Source organism: Musca autumnalis, unplaced genomic scaffold (assembly GCF_047663935.1).
Source record: "Musca autumnalis isolate F117 unplaced genomic scaffold, ASM4766393v1 scaffold_5, whole genome shotgun sequence".
NCBI lineage: Eukaryota > Metazoa > Arthropoda > Insecta > Diptera > Muscidae > Musca > Musca autumnalis.
In genome coordinates, this window is record NW_027412088.1 from 160499563 (window position 1) to 160516762 (window position 17200).

Consider the following 17200-nt stretch of genomic DNA (forward strand, 5'->3'; position numbering starts at 1 on the left):
TGAACAAATCGAGATGTACAGGAGACAGAATAAAGTCCGAAAATTCTACCAAAGAGTGAAACATCAAACTGATGGCTTTGGAACTGGCACATCCTCCTGTAGAGACCAGCAAGGTAATCTGGTAACTGATACATATAGTGTGCTAAGGATATGGAAAGAGCATTTTTAAAACTGTTGGTATCCAATAGTAGCGAAGTCGACGAAGATACCACAGATCCAATCCCAGAAGATGGTATTGAATGTATACCACCCGGCCAAGATGAGGTAAAGACAGCAATAAACCGGCTGAAAAATAATAAGGCAACAGGAGCTGATGGCCTACCAGCCGAGCTGTTTAAAACCGGAGCCGACACGCTGATAAGGTGTATGCATCAGCTAGTTAGCTCCATCTGGCAGGAAGAACGCGTACCCGACGATTGGAACCTGAGCGTCCTGTGTCCGTCCATAAGAAAGGAGATACGACTTTATGCTCCAACTATAGGGGCATAAGTCTTCTCCCTATCGCCTACAAGATAGTGTCAGGGATATTATGCGATCGACTAAAGCCCATGGCGATCGAAATAATTGGACCTTACCAATGCGCCTTTAGACCTGGCAAGTCCACCATCGACCAGATATTTACCCTGCGGCAAATCCTGGAGAAGACCCAAGAGATGCAGGTCGACACCTACCACCTTTTTGTCGATTATAAGCAGCCTTCGACAGCCCGACGTTCAAAGGTATTCCAAGCCATATCTGAATTTGGTATCCCCGCAAAGATCATTCGGCTTTGTAAAATGACTCTAGCTGACACAACATCTTCAGTTAAAATAGGAAAGAACCTCTCTGAAGAGTTTTGTACCAAAAGAGGTTTCAGGCAAGGATACAGCCTTTCGTGTGATCTTTTTAACATCCTGCTAGAAAAGGTTATACGAGAGGCACACGTCAAAAGACAGGTTACTTGCTTATGCTGATGATATAGACATCATGGGATGATCAGTAAAGTAAAAGTAAACGGCGAAAAGACCAAGTTGATGGTGTCGACGCGCAATGCGTCTATTTTGATCGAAATTGGTTCCTATAAGTTTGAGGTAGTAAAAGACTTCGTATACCTCGGCACCGCCGTAAACACAACAAACGGCATCAGTTGTGAAATAAAAAGAAGAATTCTATTGACCAATAGATGCTACTTTGGCTTAAGTAAGCACTTCAAAAACAAAGACACAACTCGTCAAACAAAAATAACGCTTTACAAAACACTGATACTACCCGTTCTGATACTACCGTTCTGGGTACTTGCGCAAGCTGATAAGACAGTGCTTGGCGTGTTTGAGAGAAAAATTCTTCGAAAGATCTAAGGACCAATCTGCGCTGACGGTGAATCGACGTCGTATGAACCACGAGCTGTATCTGCTATACAACGTATCGAGATGCATCGATTGCGTTGGCTAGGCCATATAATAAGAATGAGCGATGATGAGCCCGCTAAAAATGCGTATAAATACGGGCCACATGGCGGTGGACGCAGAATTGGCAGGCCAAAGAATAGATGGTGCAAACAAGTGGATGAAGAGATTGCAAGGCGCGTATTCCAGGAAGCGAAGCACTAAACAGAGAGAATTGGAGATCTTTTCTTAGTTCGGTCTATGGAACAAATGTTCTGTAATGGGCCAGCTAAGGAAGTAAGTATACCTGTATCATATATTGATGAGTTTTTACCTAAGATTAGATAAAATCAAAAAAAATCACACACACGAGTTCATTTCAAAATTTTTCTATATGAGCTTATTTGACAAACTTTTGAAGTTACTTCTGTAAGCAGACATATAATTGAAAATAAGCTTTGGAGGCACGCAACATAACCAAAATGGCATAACTTTTTGGTTTCTCACTAAATTTATCATTATTTCTTTACATATGGAGATTTCTGAGTGAAATCGGCGTTGCTGCTCATCAGCAAAACATTTCAGTATATTTTCAGATTCTTTTTGACTAACGGTTCCACAGATATCGCTCCTTGAAACAGACGAATTCTGTAAAAACTATACGCAAAGAAATACTCATAACTTCTTTAATATTGGTCCAAATAGAACAAAAAAATAGAAATGAAATTGCACAGAGGTTTTGGATGCAATTTTCGCAATTTAATATTTAAAATACTCTTTCTTGATTTTTTTTTTTTTGTACTAAACTACGATCATCAATTTCACTCGGAAATCCACATATATATCGTTTTATATCATATATAATTTTATTTCGTATATCATATCAATTAAAAGTGTTTTGTGCGGCACCTTTTTTCAATATTTAAATAGAATAAAAGTTATTATAGTTGATAACAGGCAAAAGGTCAATCATTCGTGCAACAGGAAATACTTTTTGAGAATTTGTATACCCTCCACCATAGTATGGAGGGTATATTAAGTTTGTTTTTCCGTTTGTAACGTATTGAAATAATCATTTGCGACCCTTTAAAGTATATATATTTTTGATCAGGATAAATTTCTGAGTCGATCCAGATATGTCCGTTTGTTGTAATCACTCTAGCTTCAGCAAAAATTGAGCTAGAACGCTAGATTTTTGCACCAGGGTATATTTTTTGCACAGTTCGAATACGGGCTATATTGGTCCATGTTTTAGTAAGCTCCCATATAATGTCAACTGCCGATTTTCGGTATTTTGAGGGTTTTAGCTACAATTTTTAACAACAGTACTCTATTAAAAACTGTCAACATAGGTATATGTTTAGGTATAGTTCCCATCCGATTTTTGTTATTTTGGTGGTTTTACCTACATTTTTTAACCGAAATAGCTGTAATTTGACATTTAACTTTCTAAGGGGTCACAACACAACTCCAACGAAAAATGTCAACATAGGTCCGTGTCTATGTATAGCCCCCATATAACGGAACCTCCCAATTGTCGGTAGTATGAGGGTTTCAGCTACAAATTTTAACCGAACAAGCTGTAATTTGACGTTTAAGGTTGTTAGGGGTCGCAACACTACTCAACCAAAAAATGTGAGAATTTGAGAATTTTAGTTAAAATTTTTAACTAAATTAGCTGTAATTTGACATTTGAGGTTCACAGTGGTTACGAAACTTCTCTTCCGAAAGTTGTCCACATAGTGGTCACTTCTCTACCAAAAATCGTCAACATAGGTCCAGGATTTGGTATAGCCGCCATATAACGGTACCTACCGATTTTCGGTATTTTGCTACAATGTTTGACAGAACTACATTTGAGATCCACAGTAGTCACAAAACGTTCTCACTGAAAATTGTAGTTCCACTTTTTGGTATAGACCCCATTTAACATACATTCCCATTTTCGGTATTCTGAAAATTTTAACTTTATTTTATGACCGAATTTGTTGTAATTTGACATGTTAAGGATCTCTTGCGCACAACACTTCTCCAACAAAAGTTGCCAATATAGGTCAACGTATATAACGGTACCTCCCGGTTTCTGGTATTTTCAGGGTTTGGTAATATTTTTTGACGAAACTACCGGAAATTTGACATTTGAAGTTCTCTGCAGTCACGAAACTTCCCAACCAAAAATTGTGAACATAGGTCCATGTTTTGGTATAGTCCCCTTATAACAAAAACTCCCAGTTTTTGGTATTTTGAGGGTTTTAGCTACATTGTTTGACGAAACTACCCGTAATTTGACATTTTATGTTCTCTGCAGTCACAAAACTTGTCCACCACAAATCGTCTACATAGGTTCACAGTTTGAATATTTTAAAATTACAACCTGATTGAACACATTTTTTAAATTAGATTTGATACTTTACGCATTGTAATTATCCATGGTCGAGAAATTGTTGCAACTAATATTGTGGACAGGCAAGGAAAAAAAGTTCATTCATTCTTGTTACAGGAAATCATTTTTGAGAAAAAAGGTCAAAAAGTCATAACCCTATTGTACATACCGCCGATGGATAGTTGTGTCCTGCCTTATTTACATTTACTTTTGGAGGGTAACAACCGGCTGGTGCTAGGGGACTTCAACGCTCGTCATGAGTTTTGGCATTCCGTCCTAGGCAACGGTCAGAGTTGTAGAGTGCTGACCGAGCAGATTTTCACGTTGAACTAAGACGTTCCTACGAGCATAAGAGGAGATTGTCGCAGCTGACAACTCGTGATTTCCCTTAGCTCAGACTTTGTATAGGAACATCAACAGACCACCCGACTTTTCTGAACCATGGAAAAACTGATTGTCAAAGGTTCCTAGAATTTTTCAATCACCGCTTTAGAGAGATGCTTATTTTCTCAGATCCTTAGGGAGCTGGGAGATTTTTTAGGGCATATCACTAGACAGCGGAATCCTATGCAAATGCATATATGGTTAGGATGGTCGTAGAGAAAATCTGATTAGACAGAAACTCGTTTTATTACAAAATAAAACGAATTGGGTCCAGAAATTTTTGCATATTTTGCATATCGTGCATATTTTGACATATTTTTACATATCTGCATAAAATTAGCATATGCAAAACGATATGCAAACATATATTCAAGGATTTGTGATCTAAATATCCCACCGAAATGGCTGAAATTTGGTTTTAAGTCTTCGTTAGGGGCATGCAACTTTACAACTGAAATTTGTCCGCATAGGTCCACGTCTTCACATAGCCCCCATAGAACGGTACCTACCGATAATCGATATTTTGGAAGTTGTAGCCTTAATATCCCACCGAAATGACTGAAAATTGGTACTTAGTGTTCGTTGGGGTATAAAACATTCCACCTCAAGAATTCCACCTGAAATTTGTCGGTATAGGTCCACTTCTTCAAATAGCCCCCATAGAACGGTACCTCCGGATTTATGGTATTTTGAAGTTTGTGCCCTCAATATCCCTCCGAAATGGCTGAAATTTGGTATTAGGGCTTCTTTAGGGGCATGCAACTTTACAACTGAAATTTGTCCGCATAGGTCCACGTCTTCACATAGCCCCCCTACCGATAATCGATATTTTGAAAGTTGTAGCCTTAATATCCCACCGAAATGACTGAAAATTGGTACTTAGTGTTCGTTGGGGTATAAAACATTCCACCTCAAGAATTCCACCTGAAATTTATCGGTATAGGTCCACGTCTTCATATAGTCCCCATAGCACGGTACCTCCGGATTTTTGGTATTTTGAAGGCTGTGCCCTCAATATCCCTCCGAAATGGCTGAAATTTGGTATTAAGTCTTCGTTGGGGGTATAAAACTTTCCACCTGAAATTTATCGGTATAGGTCCACGTCTTCATATAGCCCCCATAGAATGGTACCTCCCGATTTTCGGTATTTTGAAGGTTGTGGCCTCAATATCCCACCCAAATGACTGAAATTTGGTATTTTGTCTTCGTTGTGGGTATAAAACTTTACATCTGAAATTTGTCGGTATAGGTCCACTTCTTCAAATAGCCCCCATAGAACGGTACCTCTGGATTTATGGTATTTTTCGTTAGGGGCATGCAACTTTACAACTGAAATTTGTCCGCATAGGTCCACGTCTTCACGTAGCCCCCATAGAACGGTACCTACCGATAATCGATATTTTGGAAGTTGTAGCCTTAATATCCCACCGAAATGACTGAAAATTGGTACTTAGTGTTCGTTGGGGTATAAAACATTCCACCTCACGAATTCCACCTGAAATTTGTCGGTATAGGTCCACTTCTTCAAATAGCCCCCATAGAACGGTACCTCCGGATTTATGGTATTTTGAAGTTTGTGCCCTCAATATCCCTCCGAAATGGCTGAAATTTGGTATTAGGTCTTCGTTAGGGGCATGCAACTTTACAACTGAAATTTGTCCGCATAGGTCCACGTCTTCACATAGCCCCCATAGAACGGTACCTACCGATAATCGATATTTTGAAAGTTGTAGCCTTAATATCCCACCGAAATGACTGAAAATTGGTACTTAGTGTTCGTTGGGGTATAAAACATTCCACCTCAAGAATTCCACCTGAAATTTATCGGTATAGGTCCACGTCTTCATATAGTCCCCATAGCACGGTACCTCCGGATTTTTGGTATTTTGAAGGCTGTGCCCTCAATATCCCTCCGAAATGGCTGAAATTTGGTATTAAGTCTTCGTTGGGGGTATAAAACTTTCCACCTGAAATTTATCGGTATAGGTCCACGTCTTCATATAGCCCCCATAGAATGGTACCTCCCGGTTTTCGGTATTTTGAAGGTTGTGGCCTCAATATCCCAACTAAATGACTGAAATTTGTTATTTTGTCTTCGTTGTGGGTATAAAACTTTACATCTGAAATTTGTCGGTATAGGTCCACGTCTTCATATAGCCCCCATAGAACGGCACCTCCGGATTCCTGGTATTTTGAAGGTTGTGCCCTCAATATCTCTCCAAAATGGATGAAATTTGTTATTAAGTCTTCCTTGGGGGTAAAAAAACTTTCCACCTAAAATTTGTCTGTTTAGGTTCAGGCCTTCATATAGCCCCCATAGGACGATAGCTCCCGATTTTCGGTATTTTGAAGGTTGTGGCTGTGGTTACACATTTCTCTATTTTATTGACTTGTCTGAAGAGAATTTTAAACAGAAAAATTGTAAACACAAACATTTTTGTACTTATTATTAAAATATTTGTTGCATAAGAAAATATGCATATGTCATATGTTTCGATTGCAATGTAATCAGAAGCCAAAAATATGTCCAGTCACAAAATTTGACATAAGTCGGACTAAGAATAGGGGTTGCGTAAAATTCCGCTGTCTAATAATCACAGATGCAGCCGCTCGCTACATACCAGCTGGTCGAATACCCGAAATAATACCAAATTTACCAGCAGAGTGACTAGAAACCCAACAGTTTGGGAAACGTACTCATGAAGTCAACGGGCTGAACAATTAAAAAATCGTTAAGTTCGGCCAAATGGCTCCAATAGGGGGCAACTTTATATGGGGCCTATATCAAAGTGTGGACCTATGTTGACAACTTTTCGTGGAGAAGTTTTGTGACCACTCAAATGTCAGCTGAAATCCTCAAAAGATCTAAAATTCGGAGGTACTTTGAAAATTTTTAATGGAGAAGTTTCGTGACTGCAGGGTAACTCAAAACATGGACCTATATGAAAATTTTTAGTGGAGAAGTTTCGTGTAAAATTACAGGTAGTTACGTCAAAAATATAGCTAAAATCCTAAAATTACGGAAAATCGGGAGGCACCGTTATATGGGAGCTAAAACAGAACATGGACCTATGTTGACAAAGTTTGTTGGAATAATTTCGTGACTGCAGGGAACTTCAAATGTAAAATTACGGGTAGTTCGTTCAAATAATGTAGCTACAACCCTCAACGAACCGAAAGTCGGGAGGTTATATTGTGGCTATATCAAAACATGGACCTATGCTGATAGTTTTGGAGGAAAAGTTTCTTGACTGCAGGGAACCTTAAATGTCAAATAACGGGTAGTTCAGTCAAAAATGTTATAATAGGAGGTATTTTTTGACCACCTCAAGTGTCATATATTAGATAGTTCGGTCAAAAAATTTAGTTAAAATACAGAAAATCGGAATGTGCGTTATATGGGGGAGAAGTTTCGACTGCAGGGTATCAAATGCCAACAAATTGCAAAAACATTCAAAATATCGAAAATCGGGTGGTACCGTTATATGGGGCTACACCAGAACATGGACCTACGTTTTTTGGAATAATTTCGTGACTGCAGGGAACCTCAAGTGTCAAATTTCGGGTAGTTAGATCAAAAAATGTGCTTAATCCCTCAAAATAACGAAAATCGGGAAGTACTATTATATAGCAGCTATGCCAAAACATATGCCAAAATGTAACCTCAAAAATACTGAAATACGGAAGGTATCGCTATATAGGGGGTATACCAAAACATGGGCTGCTATAGTACATCTTCGAACAGGACCTGCCTATCGAAAAAAGAAACTCGGTTTAAAAAATATAGCATTCTCACTAAATTATTGTGTGATTGCAACAAACGTACACGTCTACATAGACTCAGAATTTTATCCTGATCAAGAAAAGTCGTACGTAGGGTCGCAAATGATTATTTTAATGCATTACATATGGGTCCACCTTTTGATATAGTCCCCATAAAACGGTACGACACGATTTTCTGTTTTCTTTTGAAGGTTTTAGCCTCGTTATCACACCGAAATGGTTGAAATTTGGTACTTATTCTTCGTTGGGGGGCAAAACATTTTCCCCCAGAAATTTTTCGGTATAGGTCCACGTATTCATAAAGCCCCCATAGAACGGTACCTCCCGACGTGAAGGTTGTGGCCTCACTATTCCTCAGAAACGGCTGAAATTTGGTACTTAGTCTGCATTGGGGGTATAAAAATTGTCGGTAAAGGTGTATGCCTTCATACAGCCCCTAAAGAACGGTACCTCCCGATTTTCGGAATTTTGAAGGTTGTGGCCACAGCAACCCACCGAAATTCCTGAAATTTGGTATTTAGTCTTTGTTGGAGGTAAAAGCCTTTCTGGCTGAAATTTATTAACCCAGTAATCCAAAATTTCTTTCTCTTAAGTATCCCCATCCTTCTATGGCAACCTGTGAAAATTTCCAAAAACATATTTTGTGCATTTACTGTTTGCTGATGATATGTATTTCAGCGTTTCGCACTAAGGTAGGTAAGGCTGTGTTGTTATATTGGTTGGTTGCCTGGTAGGGAAACATGGTTGCCTACCACTTTCCAGCTTGTGCATTTTTCGAGTGTTGGTGTGCCAAGAGCCTCTTAAATGTAATTTAATTAATTTATTCACATTATTCAATGAAGCGCAATTCTGAATGCGTAATTACTCCAATCGATGCGAATGTACGAAAGTCTTCTACAGTGGTTGTGTGTGTGCTCCATAAGCTTGAACTCCCGCTGTTGTTTTGGCCAAAGGAAGGCCATGGAAGATTGCACACAATCGGCTAGCTTTGGCTCAGTTGCATCTACCTCTAAAAGAAATTCAAGAGTCCTCTACATTTTAAGTTTATTGTCGTTTTTGTTGTTGTTGCTGCTGCATTTGCTCATGATGAGGTTGATGCTGGTGTTGCATTAATTTCCGTAAAATCTGGCCATTGGCAGCAGGTTGGTCGTTTAAAATGTTTGTTTACCGCTTGGACCAAACAATCAGCCAAACCAACCAACCAACCAATAACAACCAAACAAACACCCATGAATAGCACCAAGCAACCACTAGCAGCAGCAACAACAACAACAAACAATCCAAGTAATGGTGGCACTAATGTTGTATGTTGGATTTTTGGGAGGTAATTTCTTAATTGATTTGGAATCTTGCTGATGGCTACACACAAAGGATGTTGTTAAACAGTGTTGAGAATCTATAACATTGAAATGACTGACCATGATGACGACGATGATGATGATGATACTTCCTAAATGGAAGCCAAACAATGGAGTGGAAATTATTCAGTAAATATGCTCCTGGCAAATGATTGTTAATATTAATCAATGAACAGGAAGAACTATTAGATAATATATTAGAGGGGAATTTCAAGTTTACTTATATGGAAAGAACAATATTTTAACACCCGCGAAATTTATCCGGCTAACATGAGTCATGCAACATATTCACAACATAAGAACGCCAAAAACTTTTCATTGCTGTTGTAATAGAATATGATATATTTGTAAGTTCATTATTCTGCTTTATCTGGTTCTGGGTCTATCTCCAGTTAGTTCTATGAATGTGGCTGCTTCGACGGGTTATAATCACACCGCTACTGGAGTTAGACGAGTGTCCCGATTGTTCCTACAGCCCCTTCTTTTATCCCTGCTGGTGGCTGGCCGTCCTTTGATTCAAATTTCATAATTAATATTAGTGTGGCTATTTAAAGCTAGAGATTCCAATCATTGCTTATTAGGTTCTTGTTTTACCACTAGGGGACTTTTATACCGTTACATTTTATTTATAAAAATAAAACAAACTTTTTTGTAGACAAAAACGAGTACCAACGACTTTTGGGCGTTTCAAAACTTGGCCCTAGGAAAGACTGTGTGACCGTAACAAAGGATTTTGATAAGTCGAGTTGCTTTGGGTTGAGAGGTTGAGAACATTGGGGAAGATACTCGCCAGTGTTTCAGCATTACCATGAAGATACCATCAGCAACTAATGGCATTTGTACTATCATACATTGTAAATTGTGGGGGTTTCTCCTCGACAGTAAGAGATCAAATTACGAAGTAATATACTTCTCTTCGCCTGGCGCTAGACAAATTGTCGATTAAAACAAGTAAGAAAGTATCAGTCAGCTGTGCTGATGGAGATATACCCTGCTTGGACCATTATCTCAGGAAGTATTGACTTACTCCGGAAAAAGATTGTACCGTTGTAAATAAGGTCGCTAGAACAACGTACTGAAATAAGAATCAAAACGATGCGAGAGGAGCTCTTAAACTTCAATTTTTTTCGAATTTTCTGTGGGAGGTACCCCAAAAAGTGGACCGGTATAGCCCATATTCCGACTTCATACATGACTGGATGAAATAAAATGATGTGCAAAGTCTGCATCAATCAGAAACTCCCTGCGAGAATTATCTTGCGGATTTGCCATTTTGGTTTGTGCCCTTGACGGCACTTTTTTGGTTGGAACTTTTAGGCCAATATGTCAGGAGCTACGGACTTGAAAAAAAAATTGTACTGTCGGACAAGTTACACGGTGACCTTGAAAAAATTTTAAATGGAAGGTGCTTACACCTTGGAAGTTTTTGCGGATTCTGAAACTACATTGTTCATAGATAAGAAAAATCAAAAAACAAAAAAAATCGCCGGAGCGTTTTTTATATAAATCGCGATTTAAGTTGAAATTTTTAAGGGTTGTTTAGGTTTTCACGATTTTGTTTAGAAACCGCAAGCCCTATCAAAATGGGACTAAAGAAAATGTTGTAGCTATGAAAATTCTCTACAAGATCGACCTTCATGGTATTTTCGTAGTTTTTACCATTTTTGAGTTATAGAAGTTCAAATTGGGACAATGCACTGACTGTATCGCCACCTTACAAAACAATGTCATGAAGGGTGCGCCTTAACTAACTTTTGATGAAAACCGCTTACACAGGGAAAGTTTTTTGTGAATTCTGAAACAGCAGTGTTCATAGATGAGAAATATCCAAAAACAACAAAAAATCGCTGTAGGGATTTTTAAATAAATCGCGGTCAAAATCCACATTTGTAGGTGTTTTTTTGGTTTTCACGATTTTTCTTGGAAACCGCAAGTCCAATCGAAATAGGGCTAAAGAAAATGTTGTAGCTGTGAAAATTCTCTATAGGACTGACGGTTCCCAGCCTGTACCATTTTTGAGATAATGAAGCTCAGTTTACATTTTTAGGTTTTTTTGTTAGGGTTTCGCGATTTTGCTTGAATACGGTAAGTCTTATCGATATGGAACCTGAGAAAATCTTAAAGCTGTGAAAATTCTCTACAAGACTGGCTTAAGAAACTTATCCTTAGTTGTAACACTTTTTTAGATATATAAGTTTAAGTTGGGAATTTGCACTCATGACATTGTTTTATAAGGGGGCGATACAAAATTGAATTTGAATTGTCCCAATTTGAATTTCTATATCTCAAAAACGGTGAAACTGCCGAGAATACAATAAAGGTCAATCTTGTAGAGAATTTTCATAGCTACAACATTTTCTTTAGTCCCTTTTTGATAGGGCATGCGGTTTCTAAGCAAAATCGTAAAAACCTCAACAACCCCTAAAAATGTCAACTTAAATCGCGATTTATTTAAAAAACGCTCCGGCGATTTTTTTTGTTTTTTGATTTTTCTCATCTATAAACATTTTAGTTTCAGAATCCGCAAAAACTTCCGAGGTGTAAGCACCTTCCATTTAAAATTGTTTCAAGAGCACCGTGCTTACTGAAACACATTTCAAAACGATCCGAGAGGAGCTCTTAAACTTCACTTTATTTTTTGTGGGAGGTACCCGAAGGAGTGCACCAATATAGACCATATTCGAACCCGATCTATATCTGTAAGGAATAATACGATGTACAAAGTTTGGACCAAATCGATTGCTCGCTTCGAGAGTTTTCGTTCACACCATTTTACAGACAAATTTTGAACTTTTGCGAGGGAGGTACCTGAAGGAGTGGACCGATATGTCCCATCTTCGAACTTAAACTAATTTTGGACAAAATGTTACGATAGCCAAAATTTGGCACTAGCCATCCAGACAGACAGTCAGACGGACGGAAATTGCAAAATCAACTCCAAATTGTCTGAAACGAATTTCGTCCAAACATACTTGCGGTCTAAAACCGTTATTTCGATGTGGCACGTTTTTGGTCGTATCAAAGTGTATATACCCTTTCTAGCCTAAAGGCTGAGGGTATAATAACTTGCGCACTTCTTTGCATCAATCAGCGTTAAGTCGCTAATCGTGGCTTAGTTTCTATCTTCCTTCCTTCCCGGGGTTCGAGAAAGACTTTACCGTTGACCACAGTGCATTTATTCCGACTAAAATGATGTAACTCCAGAAGTGTTGGCTCGATGAAGCTCATCACGCTCATCCCGCCACCTCTGCTGGGAAATATGGACTCACATCAGGTGTTCGATTAAAAGTTATATAGCGATGCAGCTGGGATAATGTCACAGAACATTCTTTCTGCTACCAAAAAATCAGAAGGGTTTGACAGTTCTCTGAAGCGATGATTATTGACATCTCTGAAACTAGGCATTTTAGCTTCCCGTAATTGCTGAAAGTACGGCGTTAAGAAGTGATAAGGTCGGGCGGTCTGTTGATGAAGACTGTTATAGGGATATGATCTTAGCCAAGAGAAATTACCGCTTGCCAGGTAATGTTATTTGTCAGGTAGGAGCGTTCGGCTTGACTGTGCAAAACATAGAGCTATCAATTTGCTCAGTCAACGCTATACCTCACCCTCTGTTCATTACTTAGGATGGAATACCACAACTCATCATTAGCATTAAAGTCCCCCTAAGGTCAGTCGGTTATGACTTAATTTTGGACTTATAACCTGGAGTGCAACTATTAATCTGAGGGATGTATACGTTAAACAACTCTACCTTGGCAGTTCAACAACTTACTGATACACCCATATTCTCCATTTACGGGTCAATGATGACCAGTCTCAAGCGTTATAGGTATGTATTAAACAGACTGGTTCAACAGGAAAGTTCCACTTCCACTTGTGGAACGGTCCTTTCTCAGAACGTTGTAACCATCACAACACTGTAAGCTGCAGTTGTTGTTGGGCTTGGTTTTCTGCACAACCGGTGCCGTGACATCTTCCGACTCATAAAGTCTTCGGATTCCTCCATCACACCTCGGTTTCCATTGCAATTAAATTGCAAAAAATATGCATTTCCAGGGATTGGAACAGTGCCTCTCATGAAAGAGTCCAGAACAACCCTCAAAGATAAACTCACTACCAAATCTATTGCATCTCAATGAGGCTTGATTGTCATGTGACATAATAAGCAGATCCTGCATATGTACCCTGAGGTGGCAGCCGATGTTTCCAAGGTAATAGCGGGTCGAAGAATCCGCTGCCGTGTGGTTGAAAAACATGGTACTTATCAGTCGGCTTTCTATAGACAGAAGTCCTTTCATTGGTCTTCTAAGTGTATCGATCTTCTATAACCAGAAGACATCTTATTGGCCTTCTATAAAACCTCCTTCGAACTTCCTGTCTTCTATAGACACAAATTCTCCTATTGGTATTTTATGTACAAAAGAACTCATATCGGTTTTCTATGGGCATAAGATCTCCTATGGATCTTCTATAGACAAAAGTCCCCGTATCGGCCTTTTATAAACAGTAGATCGTCTATCGGCCTTCTATAGACAGGAGACGTCTTATCGGTGGTCTATAGACAAAGGATCACTTATCGGTTTTCTGTAGACAGGGGACCTCCCACCAGTCAGCAGTAGAGAAAGATAAATATACGTCCTGCTATCTGTTTTCCGTAGAGAGAGGACCTTCTCTATAAAAAGAGGACCTCTTATAGGTCTTCTATAGACAAATATCTTTATATTAACTGACCGATAGGATGTCTTCTATTGACCGAAGACCTCCTACTGACCTTTTGTGGACAGGAAAATAACCAAAGGACCTCTAATAGGTCTTCTGTAGACAAAAGTGATCCTATTAGCTGATCGATATCATAGATAGAGGACCTCATATATGTCTTCTGTTATCAGAAGCCCTCTTGTTGACCTTTTATGGACAGATATATAACCAGAGGACCTCTTATCGGTCTTCTATAGACAAAAATCGTCATATTAGATGATCGATAGCATAGAAAGAGGACCTCATATATATCTTCTACCGTCAGAACCGGTCAGAACCGTTAATGGTCAATGGACAAATGATTTCAATTCGGTCTTTATTAGACGTAGCAAATCCTATCGGACTTCTTTAGACAGGATGTCTCCTTCTTTGGTCGTCTATAGGAAGAAGGTCTCCTACAGGTCATATGTAGAGAGAAGACCTCTTAATGTGGTTTTCTCGTCGGCTGGTGTAAGTCCAATCGCGTCCAGGGTCTTCATAAGGACCCACTTAACCTTACGAAAGAAAAGACTAGTTTTATCCCTTCTAGGTGTTCAATCGCATGTTTATTGATTTAAATACTACTATGTTCTAATTCAATGAAATGCGATAATTATAGGCTTGAGAATGCTTGTAGTAAGGCCGGTGATAAGGGTGACTAGCCGCTAGGGGTGATAAGGAATGGTGATGTTTCAGTATTGGCGATGTTCGTTATTGACGAACTGCGTTGATGATCGGCTTTTACGGCGATCGGGAACGATGGGCCTGATTAACAATCAGGTTCTGCGCTGGCTGGTCGCGGGGACGGAGTTGATTGGCACTAGTGTTCTACGATGGTCGGGAACGTGATGATTGCTGATCATTCGTTTCACGATGATTTAATGGAATTCGGAAACTCGGCTGACGATGGTCGTGAGCTCGACGATGATAATCGGAAACGACTGCATGATTGTATTCGGGAACGACAAACATTGACGAAGATCGGTGAAGACGAAGTTGGTTGATAACGAAAGTTGTTGATGATCGGGTTTTGCTTTGATAGGAAGCGACGATCCTGGTAGACAGGATGTCTCCTTCTTTGGTCGTCTATAAGAAGAAGGTCTCCTACAGGTCTTATATAGAGAGAAGACCTCTTAATGTGGTTTTCTCGTCGGCTGGTGTAAGTCCAATCGCGTCCAGGGTCTTCATAAGGACCCACTTAACCTTACGAAAGAAAAGACTAGTTTTATCCCTTCTAGGTGTTCAATCGCATGTTTATTGATTTAAATACTACTATGTTCTAATTCAATGAAATGCGATAATTATAGGCTTGAGAATGCTTGTAGTAAGGCCGGTGATAAGGGTGACTAGCCGCTAGGGGTGATAAGGAATGGTGATGTTTCAGTATTGGCGGTGTTCGTTATTGACGAACTGCGTTGATGATCGGCTTTTACGGCGATCGGGAACGATGGGCCTGATTAACAATCGGGTTCTGCGCTGGCTGGTCGCGGGGACGGAGTTGATTGGCACTAGTGTTCTACGATGGTCGGGAACGTGATGATTGCTGATCATTCGTTTCACGATGATTTAATGGAATTCGGAAACTCGGCTGACGATGGTCGTGAGCTCGACGATGATAATCGGAAACGACTGCATGATTGTATTCGGGAACGACAAACATTGACGAAGATCGGTGAAGACGAAGTTGGTTGATAACGAAAGTTGTTGATGATCGGGTTTTGCTTTGATAGGAAGCGACGATCCTGGTTGATGCTACGATTTAGTGGTGATCGGGAACGTGTTTATTGATGTCGAGCGATTGACGACGGTCTGCTGTTGTTCGGGAACGTCTACTGTATAACTAACTCTAATTACTCTAATTTAATTACAGCTACGGCCTCGTGCAAACTACTGCGTAAATCTAAGAACAAAAAACCGAAGTCCCTATGTGGGACGGGAAGCCGAAGCTTCCGTGTGGGACAGAAAGCCGAAGTTTCTATGTGGTACAGGAAGCCGAAACTTTCGTGTTGGACGAGAAACCGAAGTCTTGGTGTGGGACAAGTTACTGAGGTCTCCGTGAGGGACGGAAAGACGAATCTTCCGTGTGGGACAGAAAACCAAAGTCTCCGCGTGGAACAGTTAACAAAATTTACCGTGTGCAAGATATTAATGGGACAGCCACAATTGGTAGTCTCTTCCAAAATTTGCAAACGCAACACGCCACCCAGGAATGCCTTGGTAAATTGCAAGCCCCCAGCAGTAGCAAGCTCACTTCAACGACGAAAACTGGAATACTTAAGTCACAGCTGGTATGAAGTGAATGTGAATTATTGTACATCGATTATAGAAATCAAATGACTTCAATGCATAACTGGCGTAGATGGTGGTGCTGTTTGGAGCATATCGGTTAATTGCTATCACTATGGTAGAGAAAGACCATAGGTGTTGTTGTATGTGTGTGACATTTGTCACGTTACAACCTCCTATTGACTTCTTTAGATTGGAGACCGCTTCCTTCGGTTTTTATAGACCGAAGATCTCTTATTACACTGTGCAGCAGCATTTTTGGGGGGTGGAAAATTTCTTTTGGAAATGAAAGCCCTTGATGAGTATACTAAGAACCCAAAAGGAAATTTTCGCCATAGGTCAAGTTTCTGAGATATCGTTAGATGAAGTTTTTGATTTTTTCCCTATAACAATTGGGAAAATAGCTCCATATCTCTGTTTGGCGTTGCTGTAGCTTCGTTTTGAGGTGACATATCTTCAGTGAAATCGATTGGCGAATCTTTTTGTAGAACATTTTATTCTTCTAACTCAATGCCTTCCATGTCCTTTCCGTCCTTTATTTCTTGAACCGTAGTGAAAGTACCACAAGATAAGATTTTTCAGCATCCAAATATTCTACAAAAATGTTGCTCAGTAGATTTTAGGTACGGTTCTCTTTGACAACTAATCGATTTTGTCCCGTTTTCATCGTCATTTTTGACATTTATTCGGACTTGGATCAGAACTAAACTATGTTTTGTTTTTCTGTATATTCGTTATTTGTTATGTATAGGTGTGTAGAAATAACAATTGGTTATTGCTTATGTAAACATATGGGGTGCTTCTTAAATATTTACGACAAATAGCTCTTGTAATGACGAACACGTTAATAAAAAAATTTCTTGGAGGATAGATCCGGTTATCTCAATTTTTGAACCGGATAT